We start from the raw sequence: 13,808 nt of genomic DNA, 5'->3' as shown, positions 1-13,808 counted from the left end.
GGTGCTGGTCAGAGGCCGTGTCTGGTGGGGCTGAGCCTGTGGTGTCTGCCCGTCTCCTCAGGATGGTTCCCGACCAGCTGCGGGCCTCACCATCCTCACGCTGTGCCCCATTCCAGGCCCTGCAAAGCGTTGGCCACTCTGCACTGGCACTCATGTGCCCCCATCCAGCCGCCCCTGCAGGTAGTGTGGTGACCCCCGGGCTAGGCCCGCTCTCGGGAGGATGTCCTGATGGGCAGTATAGTCAGGGGGCAGAGAGGCGCTCCTTTGCCAGCTCTTCTTCCCGAGGTGGTTTCTGGGCAGCGGTGCTGAGGTGTCTTATACACAGCACGTCCCCGTTCACCCTCGCTGCCACCGTGCAGCCGTGACTGGACCGGATGCTGTGACTCTCCCTGTTTTCAAGGCTGGACGCCGACACTCAGAGAGGCTTAGGGGCTTGCTGGGCCCCTGCAGGAGAGCCTGGCTGAAAGGCAGCTCCCTGTTCACGACCCGGAGCCCGAGGCCCTCACCCTGTGGCTGGGCCCCTGTGATCCCTGGAGACACCGAGGGGCTTGGTCCCCTTCCCCCCTCCTGCGCGGCTCTAAGGACCTTTCTCCTTGGGGACAGGCGCTCCTGGCTCCTCCCTCGGCCTGAGCCAGCCCTGCCCGTGCCCCTGAATGAGCCCACACAGGAGAACAATTGGGTCCACATCGCGGGCGCACAGCTGGCCATTGAGAGGGACGAGAATGGGGCAAGCGTGTTCCATGGCCTGAGGGAGGCTCACTGCGGTGGCCTTGTCCCACTGCTGAACGGCTCCTTGTCGTGGCCCCTGTGGACCCCACTGCCATGGCCTGTCCCCCCGGCCCCACCCAGGATGCACCCTGGAGACCGAGGTGTCAGGACAGACCCCCCTGGGCAGCAGAGCTCCCTGTGAGGACAGGGTGGCTGGGCCAGACTGCGTCCTGAGCACTGTCCTACCCTGTGACCAGCGCGGGGTGAGTGAGCCCATCGGCAAGTGCAGCCCCCTGGAGAGGTAAGGCCGCTGGGCTGGGTGGCAGGGGCTTGGCTCTTTAGGGTTTGCTGCCAAGAAACCTAGCATTTTCTTTTCTTTTTTTCCCGATGGTATGATTTACTTCCTGCTGGAGTATTCTGAGTGCCTGCCATGTGAGACCTTGTTTGCTGCTGCTGCTGCTAAGTCGCTTCAGTCGTGTCCGACTCTGTGCGACCCCATAGACGGCAGCCCACCAGGCTCCTCCGTCCATGGGATTTTTCCAGGCAAGAGTACTGGAGTGGGTTGCCATTGCCCTCTCCAGAGACCTTGTTTAACCCTCTGAATAATCGGGTGACCTACAGTCATCCCCATTTCACTGACACAGAGATGTGTACAGTGAGGCCAAGTACTTAGTGCATCCCAGCATTTTCTTATTATTTGTGCAGATGGGTTTTTGTTTTCTCAGGTCTCATGGCTCAGGTGAACAGGAGTGGGCTGAGTCAGCAGACAGGTGTCCTGTCCGTTGACCCGAGTGACCAGGGCCTGAGTGACTGATGACCCATCTCAAGGACCAGAGGAGTTTGCTTATGAGAAGTGCATCTGTCTGTCCAGCAGGCCAGCAAGTGTCCAGGGCTGAGGCTGTGATTCAGGGCAGGCACTCTGCTGGCCACGGGAGGCTCCACGGTCCTTTTCTTGAGCAGCTGATTGAGATCCCTGTGGATGGATCATAATGTGGGCATGGGCCAGGAGTGCTCCTCACCTCCCTTTAATGTTTGGAATAGCTTAGGTCTCTTGGTTTCTCCCTTTCCTATGTGCTTGTCAAGTAGTGTGTGAAGGTCATGGGCCTTGAGTCCAGTGGAACTTAAGTGTATTGAAGTCCAGTAACTGGGGAGGATGCTCGCTGTATTTTGGAGGGGTTGCTGGGCCGGGGTTGCGGGGAGCTAGGGAGAGAGCCAGAAACACATCAGAAACTCTGCCATACCAGCTTGGAAAAGCTCGGTGCTTAGGGGCCTGATAAAAAGAAACAGTGGCAGGAAAGTGCCCAGACTGAGGACTGTGGAGGGAGTTCTGAGGTTGGAATTAACATAGGAATAGGGCTGTGAATAGGGGTGCTTGTAATCCTTCCAAAATTGGGATAAAATTTGCATCTGAATGACTCATCAAGGCAAGATTGCCTTGGAATGTGTGGTTTCCTTCTTATTTTTCAGTTCCTACTACCAATCATTTGCATTTTTTATTCAACCAGCATTCTTAATGCTACCTTACAGTTGCCCTCATCCTGACTTTTCCTAGCCTGGATTTCTGCATTGGCATCTCCCATCCTGTCTATCTTCATGGAGGGTGTGCAGGAGTGATGGTCCCCATTCAACACAGCACCCAGGTGGACGCCTAGCTCTCAGGCCAGCTGGCTAACTCAGCCCTCATAGGCAGATAGGTCTTGTTTGGACTTCCCAGGATTAAAAAAGTATATTTTATTTTTCAGTGTCAAGAAATTAGGAGACCACCTAAAATTCTAATTTTTTTTTCTAGGAGAAAAATCAAAAGAGTTACACCTATTCAGTACTGAACGGCAGTAGGAGTCTGCAAGTCCCTAAAGATGTTCACATTCTAAGCCCTGGAACCTGTGAATATGTTAAAGGAATTTTGTAGGTATGATTAAGTTAAGGATCTTGAGATAGGGAAATCATTCTGGTTTATCAGCTACTGTTGCTACTGTTTAGTAACTAAGTTGTTTGTGTCTGACTCTTTGTGATCTCGTGAAAGTGAAAGTCACTCAGTCGTGTCCAACTCTTTGCAACCCCATCAACTGTATATACAGTCCATGGAATTCTCCAGGCCAGAATACTGGAGTGGGTACCCTTTCCCGTCTCCAGGGGATCTTCCCGACCCAGGGATCAAGCCCAGGTCTCCCACATTGCAGGCGGATTCTTTACCAGCTGAGACACAAGGGAAGCCCAAGAACACTGGAGTGGGTAGCCTATTCCCACTCCAGCGGACCTTCCCGACCCAGGAATTGAGCTGGAGTCTCCTGCATTGCAGGTGGATTCTTTACCAACTGAGCTATGAGGGAAGCCCTTGTGACCTCATGGGTAGACCCTAAATGTAATCATGAGGTTCCTAATGAAAGAGTCAGGAGGACAGAGAGAAGATGCTATGCTGCTGGTGTAGGGGAGGAAAACTTTTCCTCTACTCTTCAGTTCTGTTTGTGGGGCCTGTGAATTAAACTGACAACAAATTAACAGGGGAAAAGGCATATCACATTTAATGTTGTTAACATGCACAGAGGCTTCACACAAAAGAAGTAAAGTAGGAATTGTGGTCTGGGCTCGGGCTGGAAAAGGATTTTCAGATATTAGGCAGAAAGAAAGGAGAATAAAGTTTATTAGAGTGGGAGATGCTGTTAGAGCAGCCGGCCAACTCAAGGGAGAACTGGCGTTGAACAGGGGTCCTTAGTCCTGTCCTTTTATACCCAGGGTACAAGGAGTGGGATCGGGGTCTTGTGGGTCATTTGCTGATTGGAAGAGGCATGTATACTGGGTGGGGAAAGAGTAGGGCAAATACTTTCTCCCTAGGGTAGGATGGGAGACAGGTTATACTGTTCCTTTAATAGTTACAATATGGAGGAGAGAAGGACAGTAGGGTCTGGTTTTTCCATTCCGCATTCCAGGACCCTCTTGGTTTTATCTGTTCTTTCCTCCTTGGGTCACCACATTCCTCCCTCTGTTTATTTTTAGGGCCAATTCTTTGGCCCCTTTTGATACCCTGCTCATGTCTAACAATCTACCTGTTTCCCTTCTCAGGCATTTGGGAACCCAGTCTCAAAGGAAAAGGGGCAATGACCGCTCTGACTTCTTCAGGCTTTATAGGAGCATCATGGGGTTCTGGGTTCCTTTTGCCTGCTCTCTGTCAGGGTGCATTTACGGAGGGAGAGGAGAGTCCATGGAATGATAAGGTGACTTGTTTCAGCATTGTCTGAGTGTTGGTCAGGGAATATTCTTGTCATACTACCACTTGGAGATTTGTTGTATTCTAGAAGAAACAAACTCAGCAAGAAAGTTAAAGGTACGTGGCCCAAAGATTAATCAAAGTAGAAAAGCTGCTCAGGGGCCACCAGGAGAACCAGGACCAGACACTGGTTTGTGACATTAGTGTTTCTCTGGGTATGAGAAGATGCAAGAATTTGGGCTCATAAAATCTTTACCTGAAAACTTCTGGCTATCTGAAGGCTGGTTCTTCTGAGTTTTTCCCAGAGCACAGAGTGCCCTATTTCTGACCTTTGCCCTGAACTCCTTTCAGAAGTTGTTGAAGGTCGGCAGCTTGTAGTGGTCATGATGTAATCTTTGTAGAGGCAGCTGGCAGGTGCCAACTTCCAGTCAGCAGGATCCGTTCATAGCCACATATTTGACCGTGCTTTGGGGGCATTTCATGGCCATTGTGTCCCACGGTGCTGGGCAGGCTCATGCCCAGGTTTAACGAAAATTCCATAGATAGGTCACTCAGTTTGCTGTTATTGGATCAGGCCTTGTGAGTAGCAAAAGTCTCTGGACCATACCTGTATTACTTGCCTCTTGGTCCAAGAAAATATTCCCTCTTGTTGCTTCTTCCCATTTCTAGAGTTACATTATTACAATCATTGATCTCATATGGAACTGCATATCAGCATTTTATCACAGGCTCAGTCACACATTTGGTAACATAAGAAACAATCTTCTGAAACAAGTGACACAGAGAATAATACAGCTAGCAGTTATTAGTGAGGTCACAAGTAAGAATTATAAGTCAAGAACGTTCATTAGGTAGAGCCCAGTATACCCCAGGTCATCTGACTTTGGTTTGTTAAATGACTATAGCCTGGTGTTAATCTCCTGGTTGTACATCATGGAGCATCTGATCTTTATCCAAAGATTGGTTACTGAGATAAGCTTCAGAAACAAACTTAGAGTGTCCTTTTTAATAACTTAATTAAATCTTTTAGCAATATAACTTAACAAGGAACTATTTCAGAAGTGAGTCTTAGTAAACACTGCTGCTGCTGCTGCTGCTAAGTCGCTTCAGTCGTGTCTGACCCTGTGCGACCCCATAGATGGCAACCCACCAGGCTCTAACGTCCCTGGGATTCTCCAGGCAAGAACTTGGAGTGGGTTGCCATTTCCTTCTCCAATGCATGAAAGTGAAAAGTGAAAGTAAAGTCGCTCAGTCGTGTCTGACTCTTCGCGACCCCATGGACTGCAGCCTACCAGGCTCCTCTGTCCATGGGGTTTTCCAGGCAAGAATACTGGAGTGGGGTGCCATTGCCTTCTCCTCTGAGTAAACACTAGACCTTAGTTAACAGTACTAGAAACTTAGTTTAACAATTAACAAAACTTAATATTCAGTGAAACATGATTTTTTTCATTATGAGGGCATTAACCCTGTAGCCAGGGAAGGCTTTAACACATAAAATAAAAGTGAGGTTTGTTAGGGAGCCAGGAAAAACCAACTGGCCGTTTTGGATTTCCCATACCCCTGACTCTTTGATTTACAGCTATCATTCACCCATTTTTAACTCCCCGATTTAGGAGTAGACTGTTGCTATGTTTTAAGGACATCAGAATGGCAAAAATCTAACAGTGAGGGGTTATTTTTTTGTAGAAGCAGAATGAGCTTTTATATGTACCATAATCTTAAATAATACTTTACCAAAGTAACGAAAGATTTTAAAAACAAATATAAATCACTTAAAGGCAAAGAAATTCATAATCTGTTATTGAAAGCTTCATTCTAAGAAAACTTTGTTCTCTTAACATACAGAGTAGATTAAATTCCAGTCTGTTACCTGTTTACCAGATAATGAACAAACAAAATTTGTTTATCGCTTAATCTTAGAAGTTTTTTCCATAAATCTTGAAGTAGCAGTATTCTTGCAAAGGCATCAGAGTGAAACCATAGAGGGCTGTTTAAAATCTAACTAAACTGCAATTGACAAAGTAACCTGGTCATTGTTATGACTTATAACACTTTAACATATAACTGACAACATTTTACCAGGACATATCAGATTTTGATGAATTTCACATAATTTCTAGGATATCTATATTAGTAACATCAACCATACAGTACAACCTGATAAGATTCATCACTCCTCTAAAAATACTTCCCATGTAATTTAACATGTCAAATGAACTCAGGTAGTTTAATAGCTCTTTGGGATGTTTCAGGGGCCCTCTGAAGCATCCCAAAGTCAGCTAGAAGTCAAGTTATTTAGGAAATTTTGTTGATAAACATTGAAAGGGTTTATAATAGTCAGATAAAATCATGTAGATCACTGTAAAACAATATATTCACTTAGCCAAAGTAACAAAGAAGATTTCAAAGATAAACATAGAACAGATCACTTCAGAGGTAGATATAAAATCCATTATCAAAGGCAGTTTGACATCTCAAGAAAACTTGTATTTATACACAAAATTCTTCCCTTGGGGTCCACTTTCCATAAAACCTTCTTATCACGTTCTGTACCCATTACTTTGTTCTCCCATCCTGAAACAGCCACCTGTAAGTCAGACCTACTTCCTTTTCCCTTCATAAAATGTAGTTTCATTCCTCATACCTTCTTTACTGAAAACACACATCATGCTTTCCTTAAGCAACCAAGAACTGACCTTTATATTAGCAGTCTATAGATTGGTGAGCATACATATCAGTGACAATTTCTAAAAAAAATTCTAGAGAACATCTCAGGATGGCATCAAAAATTATTCATTAGTAGTCTAAAATATCTAGTTTCTCTGTAAGAGGAAGTTAGTGTTCAGTAATGAATGTTTCAGAATCTTACTTTATTTGGAAATGTCCTAGCTATTCAATAAACTTTTGTCACTTAGTTTAGCACAACCCTTGAAATTCAGGTTACCAAAATCTAGAGAGACTGTTTCAGACAGACATTTCTAAAGTATAATTATTCTTAATAGAGGTTATCTAAAAGCTCATATCTCATTTACATTTTTTTTTTTTTAATTTCTTCACTTCAGGTACTTTCCTTGCTGACAAACTTGCAACAGATATAACAATATTTAACTTATAATAAACCTAGGCACAGTGAAAATACTATGCTTAGTGTTAATGACTCTTCAGTTCAGATCAGTCTCTCAGTCGTGTCCGACTGGCTGCAACCCCATGAACCACAGCAAGCCAGGCCTCCCTGTCCATCACCAACTCCGGGAGTCCACCCAAACCCATGTCCATCGAGTCAGTGATGCTATCCAACCATCTCATCCTCTGTTGTCCCCTTCTCCTTCTGTCCTCAATCTTTCCCAGCATCAGGGTCTTTTCAAATGAGTCAGCTCTTTGCATCAGGTGGCCAAAGTACTGGAGTTTCAGCTTCAACATCAGTCCTACCAATGAACACCCAGCACTGATCTTTAGGATGGACTGGTTGGATCTCCTTGCAGTCCAAGGGACTCTCAAGAGTCTTCTCCAACACCACAGTTTAAAAGCATCAATTCTTCGGTGCTCAGCCTTCTTCACAGTCCAGCTCTCACATCCATACATGACCACTGGAAAAACCATTGCCTTGACTAGACGGACCTTTGTTGGCAAAATAATGTCTCTGCTTTTTAATATGCTGTCTAGGTTGGTCATAACTTTCCTTCCAAGGAGTAAGCGTCTTTTAATTTCATGGCTGCAGTCACCGCCTGCAGTGATTTTGGAGCACAGAAAAATAAAATCAGCCACTGTTTCCACTGTTTCCCCATCTATTTGCCATGAAGTGATGGGACCAGATGCCATGATCTTAGTTTTCTGAATGTTGAGCTTTAAGCCAACTTTTTCACTCTCCTCTTTCACTTTCATCAAGAGGTTCTTTAGTTCTTCACTTTCTGCCATAAGGGTGGTGTCATCTGCATATCTGAGGTTATTGATATTTCTCCCAGCAATCTTGATTCCAGCTTGTGCTTCATCCAGCCCAGCATTTCTCATGATGTACTCTGCATATATGTTAAATAAGCAGGGTGACAATATACAACTTTAACATACTCCTTTCCCAATTTGGAACCAGTCGTTGTTCCATGCCCAGTTGTAATTGTTGCTTCTTGACCTGCGTTACAGATTTCTCAGGAGGCAGGTCAGGTGGTCTGGTATTCCCATCTCTTGAAAAATTTTCCACAGTTTGTTGTGATCCACACAGCCAGAGGCTTTGGCATAGTCAATAAAGCAGAAGTAAGGGAACATTTCATGCAAAGATAGGCACAATAAAGGACAGAAATGGTATGGTTCTAACAGAAACAGAAGATATTAAGAAGAGGTGGCAAGAATACACAGAAGTATACAAAAAAAGATCTTCATGACCCAGATAACTACCATGGTGTTATCACTCACCTAGAGCCAGACATCCTAGAATGTAAAGTCAACTGGGCCTTAGGAAGCATCACTACAAACAAAACTAGTGAAGGTGATGGAATTCCAGTTGAGCTATTTCAAATCCTAAAAGATAATGCTGTGAAAGTGCTGCACGCAGTATGCCAGCAAATTTGGAAAACTCAGCAGTGGCCACAGGACTGGAAAAGGCTGTTTTCATTCCAATCCCAAAGAAAGGCAATGCCAAGGAATGCTCAAACTACTGCACAATTGCACTCATCTCACAGGGTAGCAAAGTAATGCTCAAAATTCTCCAAGCCAGGCTTCAGCAATACATGAACCATGAACTTCCAGATGTTCAAGCTGGATTTAGAAAAGGCAGAGGAACCAGAGATTAAATTGCCAACATCTGCTGGATCATTGAAAAAGCAAGAGAGTTCCAGCAAAACATCTACTTCTGCTTTATTGACTACTTTTCTTTAAGCCAAGTAAATTAGAACTCATTTACAATTTCAGCAGTATTATTAAAAAAAAAAATAACAAAAGACACACACTGAGACATACATAAATCCATACAGACAGATAGTTTTCCGCTTGAGATTTAAAATTTCTCTTTGACCCACCCCACTTTTTCTTCTTTTGTTTTGAAGTTCTAATTTGCTCAAGGCTGAGATCTCAGGCAATGTGGACGGTGTATTTCAGGGACATGAAAAGGGTTAACTCCAAACTTTTTCCTAGGCAGGCTTTTTAACAAGCTAGTTGTTGTTTGATTGCATCTGTAAAAGGAACTAGTTTTGCAGTTTCCAGTAAAAAAATTTCATTTTAACTAGTTTTCTCTGGGGTCTAAAGAATATCCTGCTTGAAGAAGGAAATGGCAACCCACTCCAATATTCTTGCCTGGAAAAGTCCATGGACAGAGGAGCCTGGCGGGCTGCAGTCCATGGGGTCACATGACTGAGCATTTGTGCACGAGGGTGGAGGGAGATGGGTTGGTAGCAATAAAGTGGTAGAACTAAAAAAAAAAAAAAAGTGGCAGTCTTGAACACAAAACCTAAGGATCATAGCCATCACTGGATCTTGGTGTAGGAGTTGGCATTGGCAGACGTGCTTTGAATAAAGTTGTCTTAAGAGCAAAAAAAAAAAAAAAAAAAAGAATATCATGGCCAAACTGTGTCAAAAAGTCATCTTTCCTTTCTGTACTCATAGTTTTATACCTAAATTACAGACCAAATAGTGCTCAAATTGACTCTGATATCAGGGGCAGATCAGCTGATAAAAGTATTGGGTTGTCCCTGTAGTGGGAAGTGAGATCTTTGTCCCATCAGAAGAATCTGAAGGGTGAAGGGAATTTGCAGGAGTGGGGGAAGCTTGGTTCCCTCCCTACCTGAGATTAAAGTGTAGTTAGAAGGGGATTCTTTAGAATGTTAGGAGAGTTTTTGATCCTTCAGGCTTTTGAATATAGGAGAAAGACCTGGACCAAAGGGCACCTCAGAATCCTTTCCTAGAGATCATGTGGATATGAAAGGTCGAGTAGGGGTCGTCTAGGAAATCTGGTGGAGAGAGACAGAGGGGGACAGGAGATAGGGAGGCAACAGAAAGACATGAGGGACATGAGCCCCTCAAATCTGAATTCTGACTGAGGGCCACGAAGGACTGAACGTAAGGAACTTCTGAGCACTTGCCCTGCCTTTGACAAAGGCTAGGGTGCCATTCAGAGGCCAGTTTTGTTTTTAGGTCCCCCAGTTTGTATTGAGGCCAGGCCTTTTGCAGGGTCAGAATTTTCCAGTTTCTGAGAATATAGCCAAGGGGTGAGTCTGAGAGAAGCTCCCAGGACGTACCAGAACCCACTCGTAGCCTACCTGCTGTAGAATGGGGGTACTGAGAGTCACCAGCTGACAGAAAGGTGTCCCGTTGGTCCCAGTGATCCCTCTGTGCTCATAATGGCACAAAAATGGCCAACTGTCCCAACAGCCATGTCCGACAGTGAGAGGTGACCTCTGAGAACCGTGTGGCTAAGGCACCATGTGATCCAGGCAGAGAATGACAGAGATTCCGGGAGCAACCGGGTGACTCACCATTTGGTGATTCCCTGAACTATGGAAGGCACTCTTGAAGGCTCAGGGCAACACCTAGGCTCCTGTAAATCAACCTGGACCGAAAGGAAAAAGTGAAAGTGACAGGCAAGAAGGCTGAGGAATCCGCCGTACAATCATTTCGGGGAGGCGGTGGCCAGGGGACAATGGTCTCTGTTTTGCTTCAACCACTATGTGTCTGACACGGTACACAGAAGTTATCTTGCTAGGGGCAGATGCCCTGGTGGCCTGATCCATTCTGTGTCCCCCTTATCCTCACACGGGAGTCTTCATGGCACCCTAATGGCTTTTAAGTGCCTGACCTGTGCCCAGACAATATCCATTGGCCTAGTCCTCAGTTGGAAAGAAGACACAGGAGAGACCCTCGCGTGTTCGGGAGGCAGCTACTGGGACGCCGTGAGCAGTGGGGCCTTTGAAACACACCAGAGGGTAACCCTGGCCAGAGTTCCTCAGTTGCTTCCACAGCACTTGCCTGTTCGCAGAGGGTCTCTAGGAGAAGGGAGAAGTGAGGAGGTGGGGAAGAGACCCCAAGTTTCCCAAACAGGCCACCAAAAACGTTGTGATCCGGGTGCAGGTTGGAAAAGAATTTCCAGACATGAGGCAAAAAGAGAGGAGAATAAAGTTTCTTAGAGTGGGAGACGCTGTTAGAACAGCCGGCCAGCTCAAGGGAAAACTGACATTGAACAGAAGTCCTTAGTCCATTTTTTTTTTCCTTTTTCTTTAATTTTTCTTTTTTTCTTAGTCCATTTTTGTACCCAAGGTACAAAGAGTGGGATCGGGGTCTTGTGGGTCATTTGCTGATCGGATGAGGCATGTATATTGGGTCGGGGAAGAGTAGGGCAAATACCTTCTCCTTCTGAGCGGGGAGACAGGTTATAGTGTTCCATTAATAGTTACAACGTGGGGGAGGGAAGGTCAGTAAGGGCCTGGTTTTTCCATTCCTGCTTACCAAGACCCTCTTGGTTTTATCTGCTCTTTGTCCTTGGGTCACCACAGTAGGCTTGGGGCTTATGTATCATTTTAACAAAGGGCAGCCAATTTTGAAGTGACAAGACCAAAGAAAGGGGGGTTGGGCTCCTGGGGACAGTAAATTGTGGGAAGATGACTAGGAAGCATATATAGGATGCTTAGTAAGCAGACTCAGTGTCATCTCTGTTACACTTACTTTTACAGAGAGAATTTATGTCTTGCTTTTAGGCAAATGGAGGAGGGCAGGGAACTCTTCTTGCATCTGCTGTTCTCAGTTGCCTTCAGCTCAAAAGAATCCTTATGCCCAGCTGGCCTCTTTGTCCTGTGCTACTGTCTTTACAGTACAGGAATGAGCCTGGAGCCAAGGAATGCAGGAGGCCTGTGGAAGCTGGAACATGCTCACAGTTTTCCACTGAGCCTTCTGAAGGCATGCATCCAGCTCTTCCATTTTAGCCCAGTAAGTCTCATGTCCGACTTCTGACCAACAGTTGTAATAACAAATTTATGGTGTTCTAAGCCACCAAATTTGTAGTGACACTTTACGGCAGCCATAGAAAACCAATGTAGGTCACTTAAGATGTGGTTTTGTGCTCAGAGTGTTGCAGAGAAGAAGCCAGTTCTGACTCCATGTTGGAACTGTTTGTTTGACTTGATTTTCATTGCCTTTGTTATTACAGTCATACATAATGGCCTGCCTCAGAGGACCCTGCCCCTCTGCCTGACTGTAAACTAAAGTGCCTTTGTTCAGCTCATAGATAATCTGACTATGCCCACCTGTGAATAGCTACACCAAAAAGAAGAGATTAACACACCCCTTCCAAAGGCTGGCCTTTCCCTTGGAGATGTTTTGCAAGACTGACAACCCTTTCACTTCACTTCCCACTGCCTCTCCCTCTTTATTCTGCCTTTTGACTTCACTTCCTTATTGCTTCTTTCTCTCTGACTCTACTAAAGAACCTGGTAATCCAGACTCGGACAAGATGGTTACTCTGAGACACTCGTCTGCCATCTTCTCGGCCAGCTGACTTTCTGAATAAAGTTGTTTTCCTTGCTTTAGCACCTCGTCCCTCAGATTCACTGGCCTGTTGTGTGGTCAGCGAACGAGCTTGGACTCGATGACAAGAGGAGTTTCATAATCACTTACAGAGACAAGATAAATGAAACCATCACCAAGCAGCAAAGAAAGTGTAAGATTTAGTGTGAAACTGCATCATGTGGGCCAGTGATACTCAAACTTCAGGTAAGGATCACCTGGAGGGCCTAAGTAGATATAGCTTGTACAAACTCAGAGGGCTGTGGAGGGCTGAGAATGTGCCCAGAGGACAGGACTCTGCTGGTCCTCCTGCTGGCCTGGCATGGAACTTTGCATCACGTTCTAGACCACGGCTGCTGCAGGAGTTTAGAGGAGCTCAGAAGGGAGTGGCAGTCGCTGGCTTGCAAAGGATACATGCGTGCACGCTAAGTCACTAAGTAGTTGTGTCCGAGTCTTTGTGACCCTGTGGACTGTAACCTGCCAGGCTCCTCTGTCCATGGGGTTTCCCAGGCAAGAATACTGGAGTGGGTTGCCATGCCCTCCTCCAGGGGATCTTCCTGATCCAGGGATGGAACCCGCGTGTCTTATGTCTCCTGCATTGGCAGGTGGGTTCTTTACCACTGAGCTACCAGGGAAGCCCTTTGCAGAGGATGGTAGGATTTAACAACAGGAGGGAAGAGGAGGTGGTGTGTCTGGGGACTGGTAAGGTGGGAGCAGGAATGTGCTGGTGCTCTGCCGGGCCTGAGCTACACCGGGAGGGCAGGAGCGGTCATCTCCTGTCCAGCATCCCTTCCTTCCCAGGGGCCTGACTGGGCATGCGCTATGCATGAGGCACACATGCGTTCGGGGCCAGGTGAGCGGCCATGAGCTCTGGGCTCGCGATTCAGAGAGGACAGAGGACAGTGTGAACAGGCCAGGAGGCGTGGCTTCCCCGTGCCTCGCTGCTCGCTGGGTGGCTGCTGGTTTCAGGAGCCCCACAGCCTGGCTCTGGACTAGCCACTCCCCCAACCCCACACCCCCAAGTTCCTGGTCCCGGCCTTGTCTCTGGTTGCATTATGTCCTGTCACGGGTCTCCTGTGTGCCCTTGCCCTCAACGCAGTTGAACTTCTGCATGGCCAACTGACCTTTTAATTCAATGGACTGTCCCTCTTGGACTTGAGATCTGAGCCCCTTCTTCTGCTGTGGCTCAGGACTTCGGGGCACATCTATTCCAGCTTATGTATTTCCACTGGGTTCAGCATCGTAGGCCCACAGTGGGGCCATGGGTCTTGAGAAGCATCTGTGCAGCTCTAGTTTAGCTTTGTGTAAGCAAGACCAACGGATTTATTTCCTCTATGGATGCTTTTAGCTGGTTCTATGATAGTTCCTGAAAGTTAGACGCTCTGAGTATTTTGCCCACTCCCCCTTCATATCC

General features: G+C 46.3%; 1 protein-coding gene across 5 annotated transcripts in view; it reads left to right on the top strand.

The window, feature by feature from the left end:
- SEMA4D (semaphorin 4D) overlaps positions 1 to 13,808 on the top strand; it is a 132,553-nt gene that overhangs the window by 50,822 nt on the left and 67,923 nt on the right. Inside the window, exon 1 of one of the 5 annotated variants that reach the window (XM_043870496.1) lies at positions 12,440 to 12,601. The exons of the other annotated variants lie outside the window; for them this stretch is intronic. The gene's annotated coding sequence lies outside the window, so the exon portion shown is untranslated. Of the gene's footprint in view, positions 1 to 12,439; positions 12,602 to 13,808 lie in introns of those variants that run through there. 5 annotated transcript variants of the gene reach the window in all.

The sequence above is a fragment of the Cervus elaphus genome, chromosome 16 (genome assembly GCF_910594005.1).
Source record: "Cervus elaphus chromosome 16, mCerEla1.1, whole genome shotgun sequence".
In the NCBI taxonomy this organism is placed as follows: Eukaryota; Metazoa; Chordata; class Mammalia; order Artiodactyla; family Cervidae; genus Cervus; species Cervus elaphus.
Note: the sequence above shows the minus strand (reverse complement) of the source record. Positions and strands in the feature narration are given on the sequence as shown.